The sequence below is a fragment of the Mustela nivalis genome, assembly GCF_964662115.1.
Source record: "Mustela nivalis genome assembly, chromosome: 19".
Classification (NCBI taxonomy): domain Eukaryota; kingdom Metazoa; phylum Chordata; class Mammalia; order Carnivora; family Mustelidae; genus Mustela; species Mustela nivalis.
The window spans coordinates 9,442,519-9,461,382 of NC_139038.1; the positions used below are offsets into that span (position 1 = coordinate 9,442,519).

At 48.4% G+C, this 18,864-nt stretch overlaps 1 protein-coding gene across 3 annotated transcripts in view; it reads right to left on the reverse strand.

Moving 5' to 3' along the window:
- POR (cytochrome p450 oxidoreductase) overlaps positions 1–18,864 on the reverse strand; it is a 69,053-nt gene that overhangs the window by 28,754 nt on the left and 21,435 nt on the right. Inside the window, exon 2 of one of the 3 annotated variants that reach the window (XM_082712584.1) lies at positions 5,840–5,914. The exons of the other annotated variants lie outside the window; for them this stretch is intronic. The gene's annotated coding sequence lies outside the window, so the exon portion shown is untranslated. The remainder of the gene's footprint in view (positions 1–5,839; positions 5,915–18,864) is intronic. 3 annotated transcript variants of the gene reach the window in all.

Below are 18,864 nucleotides of genomic sequence, written 5' to 3' on the forward strand. Positions count from 1 at the left end.
CGTCCTCCCTGCCCGAGCCCACTCCCAGCACAGATCACACTACCTGGCACTGTGTCGTGCGTCCTTCCCGCTGGCCATCTCCCCGACTGCAGGGTCACCCCACAATAGCAGGGACTCCACTTCTCACAGCCTGACACGATGAACACCTAACGTCAACTCGTTGAAAAAATCACCATGTGATTCCAGAGGGGGTGGCTTGGCAACGCCCGGCACACACATTACCCAGTGGTTTTATAACCCGCAAAGCACAACACAGGGACGTCACTGCCACAGTGTGTGAGGCTACATTCATTCTCCTTCAGTCTGGCTGTGTCGCCGCTACCCTCACTTAATGCTTCCGTCAGCGTCCGGGCCACTCTCCTCAAGCTCAGAGTAAGGCCCCCACGCATTCTCGCCCCTTGTGCAAACGCCCAGGTGCTGCCCGCTGGGACACCGACTCCCTGCAGTGAGCCAGGGCAGGACTCCGGCCCTAAGGTCCCACCAGAACAGCGACAGTGCCGGCACTCGGGGGTCTCAGGAGCACTGAGAAGGTCCCCAGCAGCTCTGACTGCGAGGCATAAAACTTCAGACAAGAGATGCAGAGGAACAGTAGAAAGGACCTGGTGACCATTTTATCGAGGCCTCCTTCTGCCGTGGGGGACGGAAGGCTCGGCCGAGTGAAAACTAGGAAGGGGCCCCAGCTTCCCGGGGTGGGGGGTTCTGTGTTCAGTGCCCATCTAAGTAGGATGACTTACTGGACACGGGTCTCGCCCCCACGCTGCTCTGAGCTCCTGAACGAAGAACAGTACCGTAGGTACCTCTATGCCTGGCACACGGTGGAAAGATAGGCCTGGCAAGAAGGAAGTCAAGGAAAATCCTTATCCCGACACTTCCCGTACTAGGACAGGAGCAGCGTGCCTAGGGCTGAAGCCGGGAAGAAGCTGTTAAACCATGACTCTCTTACCAAGCGACTGTTTCCACAATGCAGCTCCCACAGTCGCCCACCCATCTCCCCAGCCTGAGCCTCTGCACACCTGCCCCAGTGCCTTTACATGTGCCTGAGCTGCTTTTCCTCTCGTTGCTTCCTGCTTTCGACCGGAGGTCTGTGACCTCAGCTCGACCGTCACTCCCATCCGTCCTACTTTCCTGGCACAGAGCTTAGCACATCATCGGAGGCTTGACAGCTCCCCACGGAGCTTCCCATGGAAGGAGTCCATGAACGTGTCAGCACACACGGAATGTAAAATTGGCATGAACGGATAACCCAAAACAAGCAGGCTGAAGAGAAATCTGGGGGCCCCCTGCACCTGGGGCTGGTGATGTGCCCGTGTGGTAATCCATGAAGACAGACAGGGCCGAGCTTTCGTAGTGCCCGGAGCCCTGAGACATCATGACATCACAGCAAAATGTCTCTGGTGTCCCCAGGCCCACGGGAATACCTAAGAGCTCCATTTACGGAGTAGTTAGGTCCGAACAACCACTGAAAACCCAGCTTGGCAAAGACACAAGTCATCCAGAGGAAGGCATCACGATTGGACATTAAACCCGGAAGCCACGCGAGCTGGTATAAACGTCACACCGAGTTTCACAGACGGCACTTCGGCTGCGCTGATAAATTAGGAGCCTCTGGGAGTCCGTCCCGAGGCACCCCTGCCCAGTCTGGTATAAAATCACTCTCCTCCGCTGTCTGAACTATTCTGATGAGAACATTCTGGACGTCCTGCCAGCCAAGAGTGCCCTCCACATCGAATGCGGCAGGGTGACCGCAAGAGGGTCTACCAGAGACACTCCAAGGAGACTTCGGGAGCCCCTGTGCACCCTTTCTGCCCTAAGAGGGTCTTTAATCTGTGGGCCGTTTCTTCTTTCCACATTTAGTGAAAAGGAGGAACACTGAACAGTGCAGAGCTCTTGGGGGCCGAACGCGACACGTGTCAACAACAGAAAGCAAAACAAAACCAACAATGAAACGTACATGATTAAACACAGCGATTTCTTAACTACAGCAGGCCCTGCCGCCCCAGCTGGCTGGGACTCCAGGCGAACCCCTTACAGGCAGCGGGCTTTCACGGGCTCATCTGGAAAATGAGTCACAGGAAAAGGGCGCAGATCAAAAAACCAGCCAGTGAGGTCCTGCTAACCCCAAATAGACCAGAGCATAACGGACCTTTTATTACAAATGAGGTTTGTACATAGAGCTTTCATTTTTATCATAAAAGACATTATCCATACAGGAAAGGACATACATAAATAGGCAGGCATTTAAGAGAGATACCACTTCTCCTGAAGTTCAACAGCTGATGCCACAGGCCAAGGGCAACCCAACCTGGAGCTTCTGAAAAGGGAAGCAAGGGAGAAGGGCCCTTTCTCCGTCTGATGGTTTACAACACTGCACGGTAAGATGATCCTCTAGGAAGTACTTGTGGCTTTGCCTTTACTGTGTCCAATTTCTTTTTCTTTTCTCCTTTTTTTTTTTTAAGATTTTATTTGACACAGAGAGTAAGCAAAAGCAGGCAGACGGACAGGGAGAAGCAGGCTCCCTACTGAGCAGGGAGCCCAGTGCGTGGCTAGATCTCAGGACCCTGGGATCACGACCTGAGCAGAAGGCAGACGCTTAACCAACTGAGCCACCCAGGGGCTCCCTGTACACAATTCCTGACCAGTAAACAAGACCGATCAAACAACCGGGCCCTAACACTGGAGTGAGCTGGTCGCTGGAAACAGAGACAAGGAGGGAAGAAGCCTGAGCAAGTGATTTGGGTGGCCTCTGCAGTATGCAAGTCACCCAGTGGTAAACAGTCACGGGCACTTCGTGGCGTCCACTCCCAGGTGCAGTGGGGAACAACACCTACTCATGTTCTCGAACCTCTGCCAACAATTAGTGGTTTCGAGATGAGGGCAAACCCTCGAGGGAGCCACGCTGCATGCAACCGATAGCTTATCCTCCAGGGACAGGGCCCTAGCCAAGACAGCCACTAAAGAGCAGTGCTCCAGAGAGCCATGGACCAGATTCCTCTCTAGCTAGCGTGCCCACAAAGTTTATGCTCCAAACCAAGATAGAGCCGGTATGGGTATCACTGGAGTTACGACTTTTAGGGTTTCTTTGGCTTCCTGAATCTGTAGGTTTGAGGACTTAGAGCCATTGTTTCTTCTATAAATGCCTTTTCAGCACACACTCTTTCTCATTTCCCAGGACCACAATGACATAAATGTGTTTTGTGACTGGTCCCCCAAGTCCCTGAGGCTCAGCCCACTTTTTTTTTTTTTTTTCGTTCTGTCTAGCTTCTCACTGTTGCTCTCCATTGACTGGGTAATTCTGCGATTCTATCTTCAAGTCCTCTGACTTCATCATTCTATGATGAAGCCATCCACACAGTTTTTAATTTTCACTTGGTATTTTTCAGTTCTAAGATGTCTGTTTGGCTCTTCTTTACATCTTGATGCTGGTGTGTGTTGTTTTTTTTCTCATTCAAGTTGAAAGTCTCCTAGTTTTTAGTATGGTGAGTGATCTGTGATCGTATTCTAGACATTCTAGGAATAGTGTTGTTAGAGCCTGAATCTTATTTCCATGCTCTCTTTCGTCAGACAGCCACCATGCGGGGACATGGAGGGTGCCAACTCATGTCATCATTCACAGGCATGTCCCAGCAGGTACGATGCCTTGGGGAAAAATCGGGCTCTGAGGAAGGGGAAGACAAGATGGTTGGAAACAGTCAGAGAAGGGCACCCAGGGACTAACATCTGAGCTGAGTCATGGAAAATGACTGGGTCCACCAGCCAGATAAGGAAGATAAGAGGAGTCAGGGGAAGCCCATGCAAAGGCCTGAACTATGGAAGAGCAGAGGTGATAGAATCTGGTGTGACTCAAGTGTGCTATGATGGGATGCATTTGTACGTGCGGGTACAAGGGTGTTCGGCAAGAGATGAGCCTCCTGAAATAACTGAGACCAATGTGCAAAGGGCCCAGGAAGCCTCTACATGTCTGGGGTTTTTGGGCCCGGCAGCCAGGGACAAGTGGGCGGGGATGTGGGCATGATTACAACTATGTCATAGGTGGGAACCTGGACAAAACTGCCTCCATCTACCATGTCAGTACAATCACAAGGCCATGAGCAAGGCATCCTAGCCCAGGACATGCCAGGCCAATGTTCCACAGAAGACAATAAATGTCCCCAGCCGATGACCTCTCCCCTACATAACAGGGCCTGTGGGTGTGATCCGGAGACATATGACTGACACTGTGTCTGATGCAATGATGTAAAAGAGGAAGGGAGCCAGGAACCCTGGATGTGTGAAAGCATGACTTGGCAAGAAGCAGGCAGGAGAGCCAGCATCACTCAGCACAATTTGAGCTGACCAAGCCTCACAGCAGCAGACCACCGGAAGTGCAGCTGGCACCGAGAGCCACGTGGGCTGGTTTTTACCATCCCCTCTGGGGCTGCAACCCCTGGCCTGAGCTCCAACTGGGGCGGACCCAGAGCTCCCCTACACCCTTGGCAAATACTCCTGGGCTTTTTGTGGGCAGACTTAGTAACACTATTAAAAGTTAGCACAGGGCAACACATGGGCACTGCATACTTCACAGGAGTTCCGTGAGATAACAGAAAATACATATATTGGTCTCTGATCCTAGTTGCTGGGACAGAGCTCCTAAACCTCCTGTAATTTCTTAAGTGATAAGAGCACTAGGGGCATCTTTTGTTCTAATGTGGCTCTGGGTGGGCTCCTGGATAGGAAATGGTCACCAGAAAGACCAAGCCACAATTAGCTTGGAACTTCCAGCCCTGCCCGTCCCCTTCTCTAGGGAGGGCAGAGGGGTTGGAAGTGGAGTTAATGACTGGTCGTGCGTACCAAGGAGGCCTCTACAAAGACCCTGACAATTCAGGGTGCAGCGAGCATCCAGGTTGGCGAATGCATCCACATACCGGGAGGGCAACACACCCTAACTCCACAGGGACAGAAGCTCCTGGGCCCAGGCCCTCTCCCAAACCTCAGCTTATTCATTTCTTATCTACTTGTTCATTTGTGTCCTTTACTGTGTCCTTTACTAAGCTGGGAAATGTAAGTGCTACCCTGAGCTGTGTGAGCTGCTCTAGCAAGTTAACTGAACCCAAGGAGAGTGTGTGGGGAACCCCCATCTACTGCTGATTGGTCAGCAGCACAGGTAAGCACCCAGACTTGTGGCTGCCACCTGAACTGTGGGGAGCAGCCCTGTGGGACAGAGCCCTTAATCTGACACCAGCTCCGGGCAGTGTCAGAACTGACTTAAACGGTAGGGCACGGTACCCAGTCAGTGCCATAGAACTACTTGCTGTGGAGAACCCCCACCCCCACATCTGGGGTCAGGAATGCTGCGTGTGGCCGCAGTGTCACAGGGAATGAGACACTGGAGAAAGAGCTGGGCTTTTCTAACACGAGTTCACGCCAGTTCAACCTCCTGACTACCTCTTCGCCTCAAATTAATTTTGACTACAGATGAGGAAAAGCGAAGTCCGGGAAGCTGGAGGACTTGCCCTGGTTTGCGCGAGTTCTGGGCGGAACAGTTCTGAAGTCTGCTGTGCCTCTAGAGCGTGAGCAAGCCTAAGGAGCGACAGGCTCGCGAGCCCCCGATGGGCAATCAGAGCCCCCCACGCAGGCTATGTTCAGGCAGCAAGCCTCGGCAAGGATGACGACACTCCCCCACGTTTTACAGAAATGGGAATGGAATGGGCCAACGCCAGGCTGGCCTCCCCAGACGCTGAGGGCTCACGAAGACAGTTCCAGAAGGGCTCTACACTACACACCAAAGATAAACAGGAACACAATCACAAAGAGTCCCCAAAACCCGCCACATGGGAAACAGCACAGAACTGGAGAGGTTTACCTTAAAGACAAGAAGATTCAGAGGCAACAGGCCGATCCCTTCTCTGGGGAGTCATCAAACAGGATGGAGAGGGCCCTGCGGGCAGAAGTCAGGCCTGGTTATGGAGGGCAGAGATTTACACACTGTCGGGAGAGCTTTGTAAACAAAGGTGACTGAAGACAGAATGAGCGGCTGTGAGGCAGGGCACCCAGCACAGACGTGACAACAGAAGGCTGCGTAACTTAGTGACAGAGAAGGCACCTGCCACCCCAGGAGCCAGTGACGCAGACCTGGCTGAGGCTGGTGACAGTGCTGGGGCGGGGGGGGGGGGGCAAAACCCAAGTCTCGCGACCTGAGTTAATAAATAATGATTCCTGAGTCTCTTTCACTGAACCCTTTGAAACACACATGCACAGAGTTCCAGTTCACGATCAACAAGGGCCACAGAAAGCAGAGGCAGACTACAACACAGTGATGGGGACCCCGTGGCAGAGCCCTGGGACTCAGGAAAGAGGAAGAGAAGCAGGGAGGCCCAGAACAGAGCTCTGAAAAAGGCAGGAAGGGGGACGTACTGACTCTCTGCATTAAAAAAAACAAAAAGACAAAAAAACCAGTTCCAAGAACTGTGTGTGCTTCACACAGAGCGGGGCTTTCAGCATTAATGAGGAGCCTCCTGGTCGGGGGTGGGAAGTGAGGCTCCCGGCCCCCCAGGCACACCAGCACCCCCTCTGCACTGTGCCTGTTCCCACCCACCTCAGTTTGCACAGACACAAGAAGCTGCTCCCGGATGGTCCTTGCCCTGCTCCTCTGGCAGCGAGGGGGAAGCCTGGGAATCTGTAAACCGTGACGGAGAGGAAGGAATCCCACACTCCATGCCGTAGGCTGCAACAAGCATTTGTGCCCAGGAATTTTAGCCTTCGCCTGACAGCCTCCAGCCACAGAGGCCTTACCACTTCCCATCCTAGCCTCCCCCTGCTCAAATGCTATTTGTTAAAGGGTAAAAGCCACAGAGCTGTTTTCCTTCTGGATTTTTTCTTCATTTCTTCCATACATAAATACATCACACGTACACATATACACACGTTCATACAAAAAGCAGATAAAAGGTACAGTTGAGCCTTGAAAAACATGGGGGTCACGGCCAACCAATGCCCTGCAGAGTCAGAAATCCATGCGTCACCTTTGATTCCCCCCAAATCTTACTACCACAAGCCTACCGTTGACTGGAAGCCTTACCAATAAGAGAAATAATCAATTAACATACTTTGTATGTTATATGAATACTATACTGAATCTTATAGTCACATAAGTATAAAAAAGAAAACATCATTAAAATAACCATAAGGAGGTGGGGCACCTGGGTGGCTCAGTGGGTTAAGCCGCTGCCTTCGGCTCGGGTCATGATCTCAGGGTCCTGGGATCGAGTCCCGCATCGGGCTCTCTGCTCAGCAAGGAGCCTGCTTCCCTCTCTCTCTCTGCCTGCCTCTCAGTCTACTTGTGATTTCTCTCTGTCAAATAAATAAATAAAATCTTTAAAAAAAAAAAAAGAAAGAAAGAAAATCATAAGGAGGGGCGCCTGGGTGGCTCAGTGAGTTAAAGCCTCTGCCTTCGGCTCAGGTCATGATCTCAGGGTCCTGGGATCGAGCTGCACATCGGGCTCTCCGCTCAGCAGGGAGCCTGCTTCCTCCTCTCTCTCTGCCTGCCTCTCTGCCTACTTGTGATCTCTCTCTCTATATCGAATAAATAAAATCTTAAAAAAAATCATAAGGAAAGGACGCCTGGGTGGCTCAATCACTTAAACATCCAACTCTTGATTTCAGCTCAGGTCATGATCTCAGGGTCACAAGATCGAGCCCTGTGTTGGGCTTTGTACTGAGCGTGGTATCTGCTTAAGACTCTCTCTCTCTTTCTTAAAAAAGGGGGCTGGGGAGCACCTGGGTGGCTCAGTCAGTTAAGCGTCCGCCTTCGGCTCAGGTCATGATCCTGGCGTCCCCAGATCGAGCTCCAGGTCAGGCTCCCTGCTCAGCGGGAAGCCTGCTTTTCCCTCCTCCACTCCCCCTGCTTATATTCCCTCTCTGGCTGTCTCTCTCTTTGTCAAATAAATAAATAAATCATAAGGAGGAGGGACTGTATTTACAGTACCACGTGTGTACGTACTGACAACATCCACGTAGAAGTGGACCCGTGCAGTTCACACCCAACTTGTTCCAGCGTCAGCCGTATTCTATTTTGTGAACCATTCTTCCGTGTTGCTGGGGGGCCCCTTATAATGATATCCTCTTTGGCTGCCACCGATCTGTTGTACCGTTGTTTACTTAATTCCCTGTTCTTCGTTCATTGAAGTAGGTTTGATCACTTAAAATATACATGGGCACGAGGGAGAAAAGATGAGGAAACCCTTCCCACAGTGAGGAAGTTTGCAGCCTGATCAAGGGAACTGTGGTCCAATGTGGGCAACGCTGCAAAAATCAACGTTTACCGAGTGCCATGGGACAGAGGGGAAGAAGTCCCGGGGAGAGGAGGAACCAGTGCTCTCCGGGCTGTTCCCAATATCCCCCTTTGCTGGCGACCCGCAGCATGGGGGCCCATCGCAAGCAGATGCTGGGCCGGACACTTGTGGGGCACCCCTTCGTGGCTCAGCCGACTCAGAAGTTACTGTGACCTCCTCAAAGCCACTGAGGTCAGAGCTCTGACCAGCCTATGGGGTGGGTCCAAGGCCACACGGCTGACAGGTGCTGGCGCCTGAATTAAAAATGTGGGTCTGGTTTTCTGAGGTCTACCCTGATGTCTGCTCTGAATAGAAAAGGATCTTGAAACAAAGCTTTTCTCTTAAAAAAAATCCTTGGATTCTTAAGGAGATAATGAATTTTTATAACTCTGGATACAAAACATTGCCCTCAAACAGGACCAACCTCTAGACAGATGGATGAATGAAGAAAGAAAAAAAGAGCATAAATTGCCAATACAGGGAACGAAAGAGCGGAAAGCGTTAGAGTCTGCCCAGATTACAAATGTAACATGGGAAATTAGGACCCACTTGGCGCCAACATTTGATAACTTTGATAACGTGGATAACTTTTTTGATAGACATAAACCACCAGAGCTCACCCAAGAGAAACAGCACTGTAAAAGAAGGCAGATTAGTAGTTAAAACCTTCACCAGAAGCGAACTCCAGGAGCAGACAGCTTCACGAACACAGTGGGCCAAACATCTGAGGAAGACGTGACACCAGTTCCATACAAATTCTTCCAGAAAAGAGAACAGGAGGCCGCCCTGCTTGTTTTATGAGGCCTGTATCACCCTGATACCACAACCAGACAAAGAAAAAGGCGATGGGCCAATATGCCCGTGGGGCGAGGGTCATGAGTGGGGGACACGAGCGGAGCTGCTGGCACGCCGGACGACGTGTAGGATCTCGCTCGCTGCAGAGAGCCTGTGCGTGTACGAATTTCCCAAACCGCACACTGTACTGTATGTCAGTTACACTGTAGCGTCCGCGCACGTCCACAATCACGCGTGCGCTCTGCCCCCAGTGATGGAAGAGTGTGGACGCACACGCATAAAACGGTATGTGAGAGGATCGTCACAGAAATGGCATCTCAGGGAGGAGATTTAAATTTTCTGCTCGCTTTCTTTTTAATGTATTATTTGCTTGGTTTTCAAATTACGAGTGTGTGCTATTTACTTCATCAGAAGACCATCTTAGGGGCGCCTGGGTGGCTCAGTGGGTTAAGCCTCTGCCATCGGCTCAGGTCATGATCCCAGGGTCCTAGGATCGAGCCCCTCATCGGGCTCCCTGCTCAGCAGGGAGCGTGCTTCTTTCTCTGCCTCTGCCTGCTCGTACGCGCACACTCTCTCTCTCTGACAAATGAATAAATAAATAAAATCTTAAAAAAAAAAAAAAAGACTATTTTAAAGCTATTTTCTCAGGGAAACAAGTGTCCAGCCCTCAGGGTGCAGTGACTCTCTTCACCTGGGCTGTGCCTCTCACCGGGACCACAGGAACATTCCACATAGCACCGCTGGGAAGGGCCCCAACCTGCTTAGGTCTTCAGTTCCGAACAACGGAGTGCTATGCAGCGGTTAAGAGAGAAGGAGGTGGAGGGGCGCCTGGGTGGCTAAGTGGCCGACTCTTGATTTTGGCTCAGGTTGTGATCCCAGGGTTCTGGGATGAAGCCAAGTGTCCAGCTCCGCGGTCAGCAGGGCATCTGCTTGGGATTCTCCCTCTCTGCCACTTCCCCCATATACTCTTTTTCTCTCTCATAATAAATGAATAAATCTAAAAAAAAATAATAAGTAGGTGGACTATAGTACTCTCACTGAAAGACTGCCCAAACGTACGGAATTTAAAGAAGCTATTTTCTCACGATGAAATTATTAATGAAATAAAAAGTATGTATTTCTCCAGGAAAGTGACCCATCGTGATGTCCTCTCAGGAGTGTCGACTAATATGAGTGGGGTGGTGGGTGTCTCAAGGGCTCTTTGCTTTGTCCTTTTCCAACGAGATGGCTGGTATTCTCAGTATTCACGTGTTAGAACTAAAAAGAAATCCACACCAGCCAGGCTTCCTGCCACAGAAGAGAGGAGCCACAAATGTGGAGAGAGAGAAAGGGACAGAGAGTGCGGTGTGCACTGGAACGGGAGGTGTGAACGCACACAGACGTGTGCACACGGATGGTCTACTTCTCACCTAGCTCCCAGACCCTGGTTTCTAAACACTGTTCTCCATCCGAAGGAACCAGGGTTTCTTGGAGGGTTGGCAGACTCCCGAACCAGGGCAGGAAAAGCAGTGACTGAGCCCGGATCACTTTGCTGTGCCAACGAGGAAAGAAAGGCTCAAAGAATGACAGAGGACATGTCAAAAGGCCACAGGGTCCTGGAAGGGGTTCCCACTAGCCAAATCGGAGACCCTATGAGCACCGAAATAAACCTCAGCGTGACAGATCAGAACCATTAGGACAAAAGGATCGCACACAAGTCAATACTGGTATGAATACTTACACCAATTAATAAATACACCCAGGTGACTAAAGAAAGTTCTTCCGTACAGTAGAATACCAACTAATAAAATGACAGACTTAGAAAATCACTAACTGGTAATCTCTGTAGTGATAACCGTTTCAGGCAAGGATCGTGAGCGCTCCAACTTGAGGGTCAAAGTTTGATGAGAAGTTTACTGATTGCGTAGGGCGGGACAGCACTTTACAGAGGACAACCAGGCTGACACCAAGTGATCAAAGGTAAAGGCTCCAGTCCTGGGTCAGGGACACTGCCACCACTTGCTATGTCGCTCTAAAGGACACAACGCCATTTCTGTGATATTTAGCCAAAAATACACAATCTTATCATTGTCTTATCAGCAGACAAATCAGCAGACAAATCCACACAGGGGACATACTACAAAGTGATGGCCTGACTTTTTGGAAAATGTCAAGGGTAAATATGATAAAGAAACAGTGCATCGCTTCGGGGCATAGAAGAGTGGTTACGGTTCAGCGCAACCTTGGGCCAGGAAAAGAAAAGGGAAGAAAAGATTTTTCTTTTGCTATAAAAGACGTGAATGGCAAAATATGAATAAACTCCACATTCGGAAAAACAGTGTGTTGATGTGAATCTCCTGGTGGGAATTACTGGACTACAGTTCCGTAAGAAAATGTCCTTGAATTTTAGAAAGTAAACACTGAAGTACTTAGGGGTAAAAGAGCATCCTAATCATAACCTACTCTCAAGTAGATCCGTGAAAAAAATATTTAAGAAATACACACACACACAGAGAATGATAAAACAAACATGGTAAAATGTTAATAACTGGGGAAACTGAGTAAAGAGAATTCAAGAATTCAAGATTTTTGCAACTTTCCTGTAAATCTGAAGCTATTTCAAAATAAAACAAGTTAATCATATACATGTTCGGGGTGCCTAGGTGGCTCAGTGGATTAAACATCGGACTTCACCTCAGGTCATGATCTCAGGGTCCTGGGTTCGAGCCCCGCGCCCAGCTCCCCGCTCGCTCCAGAGCTGCCTCTCCTTCTCTTTCTTCCTGCCTGTTCTCTCGCTCTCTCTCAAATAAAGAAAATCTTTAAAACAAAATGCATGATCATTGAAAAAATATGCTAAATTTAGAAACATGAAGCAAAAGAATGTAACTCAAATGTGTACTGTTTTTCTTCTACTAGTTTTTTGTTGTTTTGTTTTTTTTCTTTACAGATTTAATTTTTTAGGAATCTCTAACACGCCACATGGGGGTCAAACTCACAACCCTGAAATCAACAGTCACATTCTCCACTGACTGAGCCAGTCAGGTGCCCCTGTTCTACCAGGGTTTTTTTTAAATATGTATATTATAAATTCACTTTTACTATTATTGGTGTTATACTACATACAATTTTGTCCTGCCTTTTTTCACATGTGAAACTGGGAACATTATAAATTCTCAAATGTTCTCTTAGCCTGTGAACATACAAGTCGCTTGCTGGATATGTTCACTATTACAAATAACGCCATGATAATCAGGACTGCTAGCTTGTCAAGACAAATCAGTGTGCGCCTCTGACTACTTCCTTAGAACGGAGTTTCCGAAAATATCTTGGAAATATCTCTGAATCAAAAGGAATAAATATTTTTAAGGCTGTTAAATTATGTTCCAAAAAGCAATTTATTTTCAACATATTTCTGGTGCTTTCCCTGTACGAGACCCCCTGCTGACCTGGAGCGAAGGGAAGCGACTTCACAAAGCACCCGGCTCACAGAAGCCTGGGAGGAAAAGAAGTAAAAAAACCCACCCTAAGTACCAGAATCAGTAAGCACTCTGGGGAGGCCACCACACCTGTGCCCCAGAGAAACTGGAAAGACAGGTGTGCAGAGACCAGACAGGCCTTCTCAGCCAAGGAAATCCTTCCCAGGAAGTAAGACCCCAAGTGGCAGAATGTGGGACAGGTGTGCACGGGGCGGTGCTGGCCCAGGGTCACAGGCACACACCAACCCAAGCACCACAGCTTAGGGACATCTGAGTTCCACGCTCAGCGCTCCACTCGCCACATGCGGCTCCGCAGGCCCCCTGAGGCCTTCCCAGGGAGGGGTGGGGAAGACTCACGGCAGGGCACTGGGTAACACAGGGAGGGAGAACTGGAGTCTTAAGAGGGGAAGCACATTTCAATAATCGCATCCACCACTCGTGTCTGGAAATGGGTATGTTTAAACTCCTTATGTCAAGACAACATCACACACACACACACACACACACACACACCCTCAAAGCCTCTCTGAGCTTCAGTTTTTTCCTCTATAAAATGAGGATATTACCACTGACGTCACAGGGCTGTTGGCAGAAATCCGAAAGACAAAGATATGTGCAGGGTGAATTCTGCATACCCAAGACGGGAACAATTGCTCCGTGCCTAGCGTACTGAGTGTGCTCGAGCTACGGGAAAGGACACTGATGCCAGAGTACTTAGGCTCTGGCCCTGGAAGCCAGCCTAGAACTCCCAGAAGCTCTTCACTTTCCTTGAGTTTAGAGAAAACAATCTAGAGAAACCCAACCTTGACTGAGGGGAAAGTAAGCTTTGGGTTCTGGGGTCTAGAACTCCAGAATCTATCCAATTCTGCCTTTCACCTACCAGCCGGCTTACCCAGAGATCTGCCTCCAGCTGGGCTGGAACTGGGGGGACCAGCTCCCCTCTTTCAACCACTGCCCCTAGGGCCAAGAGGAGCAGGGTGAGTGCTCACGCGATGTCTTTCAACCGTCCTTGATCAGCTCACCTTGACTTTCAACAAGAAAGCCTTAACTTATGTCTAGGCCCAGTCACTTTATAGCTGATGCAGTACAAGTCCCTCTAACTAAAGGGGCAGAGGGTGGGGAGTGGACAAAGGCCCCAGAAGCTACTGTGAGGGGGACAAAAGACAATGCCTGGGGAAGGGCAGACACAGAAGAACCCAGAAGGCCTTCAGCCACTCTGCAACAGCTCTTACGGCCTCAGAGCTCCTGCCGAGTCCAGTGTGCCTCTGGCCCAATTTTTCTACCACCTGCAGACAAGCTTAGCTCAGTTTTTCAAACTTCCACTAGCCGGAATGGAAACTGATGGCACCTTTACCCCACCTCACCTGTTTTCTGGCGTGAAGAAAAGCCTGCATTATTTCAGCAGGAAGACAAAACAAAACCAAACAAAAACCTACCTCCCTTTTAAGTATTCCCCTACAATGATAGTATTACGTCAAAATTTCAAATGCCCCCGTTCCAGGATCCCCTAAAGAAAGGGAATATAAACTCTTTCTGCATCATCTACTGATTCTGGAATTTCTATATTCTATTTCTATTATTTCTATATTTCAGTATTTCTGCCATCGCAAAGGAAATCAAGATTACTTTCCAAAAGTAATACTTGAGCTTCTACTAAAATCATAACTTTTCTGGCTAGAAGTGGTTCCACAGAGAAGAGACCGTAACATTGAGGGGAGCAAAACAGCCCCAGCCTTTGCTCTGGTTTCTTTCTAGTCCACTGGATTATAAAACACTATCAGTAGCCCAACGGGCTAGGGACGTAATGAAAAGGGTGTGGGACTTGTGGGAGTTCAGGGAACCGAATTTGAGTATTGGCTTTCCCACCAAATTGGTAAATCATTTCTCCTCACCGAGGCTTGGCCAACAAGACGGGCACTCGTACTAAAGAACGGCTCTCCCACAGCCACCAAGTATGCTTGTCCACCCACTGGACAAGCAAAGACAGACTAAGTCAGGGAATGTTCTCAGCCCTTCCTGCGGAAAGAGACACATGGCAGCTACTTCCTTGCCAGAACGAACGGTACAGATGGCTAGAACCAGTTCACAGCTGGGTGAGGCTGCTGTGAGTCTAAGTGGCGAGGCAGGGCTTCTTGGCAGAGGGAGGCACGAAATGGCAGGTCAGAGAAAGGCTGGGGGGAAGAGTGTCCAGAGGGGCCTGAAGGGAAAGTGGGCTCACAGCTTTGGGGGAGCGGGGGAGGGGGTGGGGGAAGCCAGTTCAAAACTGCCCTGCCACGTAATGGTTCTAGGACTTTGCGCAAATCTCAACTTCCCATGGCCCCTTTCCTTCCTAAAGTGGAGTATCACCACCACGGAGAACTCTAATGGGGGAAGCGGCAGACGCGCAAGGACCCCTGGATTTCTGTCCCTCCCTTCTTATTCTCCGGAACGGATCAGAGGGAAAATCAGCACTGTCCCCAAGCACCCACATTTTGGTTTCTAAAGATCATTCTCCAACAAAAGGAATGAGGACTTCTTAAAGAACTAGCGGGTTCCAGGGCTGCTGTGTGGGAAGCAAAAGATGAACCCGGAGCATCTCACAGTGTCATAAATTAAGGAAAAGCTCAAGGAAACATGGGGCTTGAACCAGAAGACATCCCAAAGGAGGTCCCAATGGTTAAAGCAATTAGCCATTGCTAATTTAAGTGCCCAGATAAATAATGTTCTTGGATTGGGGGGGTGGGTTTGTGATTCATCTCTAAGGTTATTTTTAATTGTGACAAAATACACATAACCTAAAATTTGCCATCTTAAAGTGTATAGCACAGTGGGACTGAGCACATTTAAACGGACGTACCAGCCATCGCTATGGAAGTTTTTCACCGCCCCAAAGGAAACACAGTACCCAGGAAGCAATCAATCTCCATTGGTCAGCCCCTGGCAACCTCTAATCTGTCTCTGTGAATTTGCTTATTACAAATGTTTCACATGAATGGAATCCTCCTATCAGCAGGTCCTTTGTGACCGGCTTCTTTCACTGAGCAGGATGTGTTCAAAGTTCACCGTATTGTAGCAAGCGTCAGCCATTTGTTCTTGCTCGTGGCTGAATACTATTCCAAGGTACGGATCTACCACACTTTACTTATTCATCCATTAGATGATGGAATTTGGGTTGTCTTCACTTTTTGGCTATCACAAATAATGCTGCTACATTCACGTACAAGCACTGCTCTGAGTGTCTGTACTCAGTTCGCTGGGTTTATAACTAGACGTGGAATTGCTGCGTCATACGGTCACGCTAAGCTTAACGTGCAGAGGAACTGCCATGCTGTTTTCCCCGGTGGATGCACCACTTTGCATTGCCATCGGTAACATATGAGAGTTCCAATTTCTCCATGTTCCCACCAACATCAGTCACTTTCCGATTTAGTTTTTGTTCTAAGTAGTCATGCTAGTGGGTATGATACAGTATCTCACTGGGCTTCAGATCTGCCTTTCCCTAATGACCAAAGATGTTGAGAATCACGAATGAGGCTGAGAATCTTTTCATGTGCTTGTGGTCATTTGTGTATCTTCTTTGGGAAAATATTCAGATCCTTTGCTCATTTTTCAGTTGGGTTGTTTTCTTGTTGTTGAGTTATGACTGTTCTTTACATATGCTAGATACCTGAACTTTATCAGATATATAATTTGCAAGTACTTCTCATTATGTGAGTTGTCCTTTTACTTTCTTGATAGGTTCCTTTGATGCATCAAAGTTTTTAATTTTTATTAAGTCCATGTCTTGCTCAGGCTGCTGTAACAAAGATCCTAGATTAGGCAGCAAACAAGGAGCAGTTATTTCTCACAGTTCTGGAGGGTGGGGAATCCAGATCAAGGCACCAGGAGAGCCAGTGTGTGGGGAGAGCTTGCTGCCCAGCTTGTAGAGAACTGCTTTCTCATATTCACACAGGACAGAAAGCAGAAAGAGAAAGCAAGCCCTCTTGTCACTTTTTTTAAAAAAAAGGATTTATTATTTTTAGGGGGGGTGGGGTGGAAGGGCAGAGGGAGAGAGAGGATCCTTAAGCAGACTCCCCACTGAGCAGGAGCCTGATGTGGGGCTCAATCCCAGGACCCTGAGATCATGACCTGAGCCATAATCAAGAGTCAGCTGCTTAACCAACTGAGCCACCCAGGCACCCCACTCTCCTGTCACTTCTTATAAGGGCACTAATCCCATTCATGAGGGTTCCATCCTTATAAACTATTTACCTCCCCAAAGCCCCATGTCAATACCATCACATTAAAGGTTAAGCTTTCAACAGATGACTACTAGGGGCATACGTTCAGTGCAAAACAGCCCAATTTATCTGCTTTTTCTTTTGTTGCGTATGATTCTGGTGTCATATCTGAGAAACCACTGCCTAGTCCAAGGTCATTAAGATTAACCTCTATGTTTTCTCCTAAGAGTTTTATAGATTTATCTCTGACATTTGTTTAGGTCTTTGATCCACCTTGAGTTGATTTTGGTATATGGTGTAAAGTCAGGTAAGGGGTCCAGCTTCATTCTTGCTGTGTGCGGATATCTGCTGTCCCAGTACCATTTGCTGAAGACTAGTTCCCTTTATCGAATGGCCCTAGTATAAGTCTTTTTTATTTTCTTCCAGCAATGTTTTGTAGTTTCAGTGGAAAAGTCTTCAACCTCCTTGCTTAAATTTATTCCCAAGTATCTGACTCTTTCTGACGCTATTGCAAATAGGGCTTTCTCTCAGTTTTTCCTCTTTGGAATGTTCACCACCAGCTAGCGGAGTCCTGGGTCTCGAACAGCAGAATAAATAAATATCCGTGACTCCATAGTGATATAATTGAATAAATACAGCAACAGGAGAGAAGGCACAGCTCTTCCTCCCAGAATTCCAACTAATAAATGTAGGAGGAAAGAGGGAAATATGGAATTGCCATTAGACAGATCCCCAGTAAGAATTATAGCGGATAAGACCTCCCAGCAGATGGGCTCAAATTAACGGGCAAAAGTCTGGGGAAAAAGAGGATTTGCACAGTCTCAAAGTTCTCTCTCCCAAGATACTTATTAACTAAAAAGGGGAAAACAGTAGCTTTGCAGAGGAGAAACCCCAGAGACACCAAACCAGCCAAGAGCTCTCTGTAGACGTCACTTGTAATGAACCCACTTGCGACAACATACTCAGAAGGACATGGCACCATCTTGGGGGTTTTCTTGCCACGGATGCATAACCTCCCTCCAACACGACAAAACAATGGCCAAACCCCAACTGGGGTGCATTCTATAAGATACCTCGGTGAGGACAGGCAAAGGGACTGTCACAGATGGGAAGAGACTAAGGAGGTATGACAACTAGGGTGCAGGGCAGGCTCTTGGACAGGACCCTAGGACAGAAGGAGGGCTTTAGTGGAAAAACAACTAGTAAAATTCTAATAAGGGACGTTTAGTTCAGGGGATGGCAAATATGGTCAAGCACTGACCCAGGCTGCTGACTACTTTTGAAAATAAAGTTTTATTAGAATACAGTCAACTCATTTATAGGTGACCTATGACTGCTTTCTTGCTCAAGCACCAGAGTCGGGAAGGTGTGACAGACATCTTACAACACACGAAACCTGAAGTATTTACTTTCTGGATCTTTACAGAAAAGGTCTGCTTGACCTGGTTTGCAGGTTTGCACCTGGGCGGCTCAGGTCATGACGCCGGAGTCCCACCTTGGGCTGCCTGTGGAGCAGGGGGTCTGCTTCTGCCCCTCCCCCTGCTCCTTCTATCACTCACTTTCTCTCTCAGATAAATAAATAAAATTTTTAAAGAAAGAGAAAGAAAAAAAAAAGTTTGCCCACCCTTGGTTTATAGTTAATAATACCATACCAGTGTTAATTTCCTGTTCCTGGTAACTGTATTATAATTTTAAAAGATATTAACACCAAAGGAAGCCAGGTGGGGGAAAAAAAAAAAAAGACTGGTTTTGGCAACTTCTCTGTAAGTCAAAAATAAGTTAAAAATAAAAAGTTGAGGGCGCCTGGGTGGCTCAGTGGGTTAAGCCTCTGCCTTCGGCTCAGGTCGTGATCCCAGGGTCCTGGGATCGAGCCCCACATCGGGCTCTCTGCTCCGCAGGGAGCCTGCTTCCTCCTTTCTCTCTGCCTGCCTCTCTGCCTACCTGTGATCTCTGTCTGTCAAATAAATAAATAAAATCTTTAAAAAATAAAAAAAATAAAATTAAAAAAAAGTTGAAAAAAATGACCCCAGGGCATCGTCCCTGCGAGGCCTTCCCACCAGCTTCCCTAGACACATCTCACACACTGCTGCCTCTTTTTGCTTCACTGCT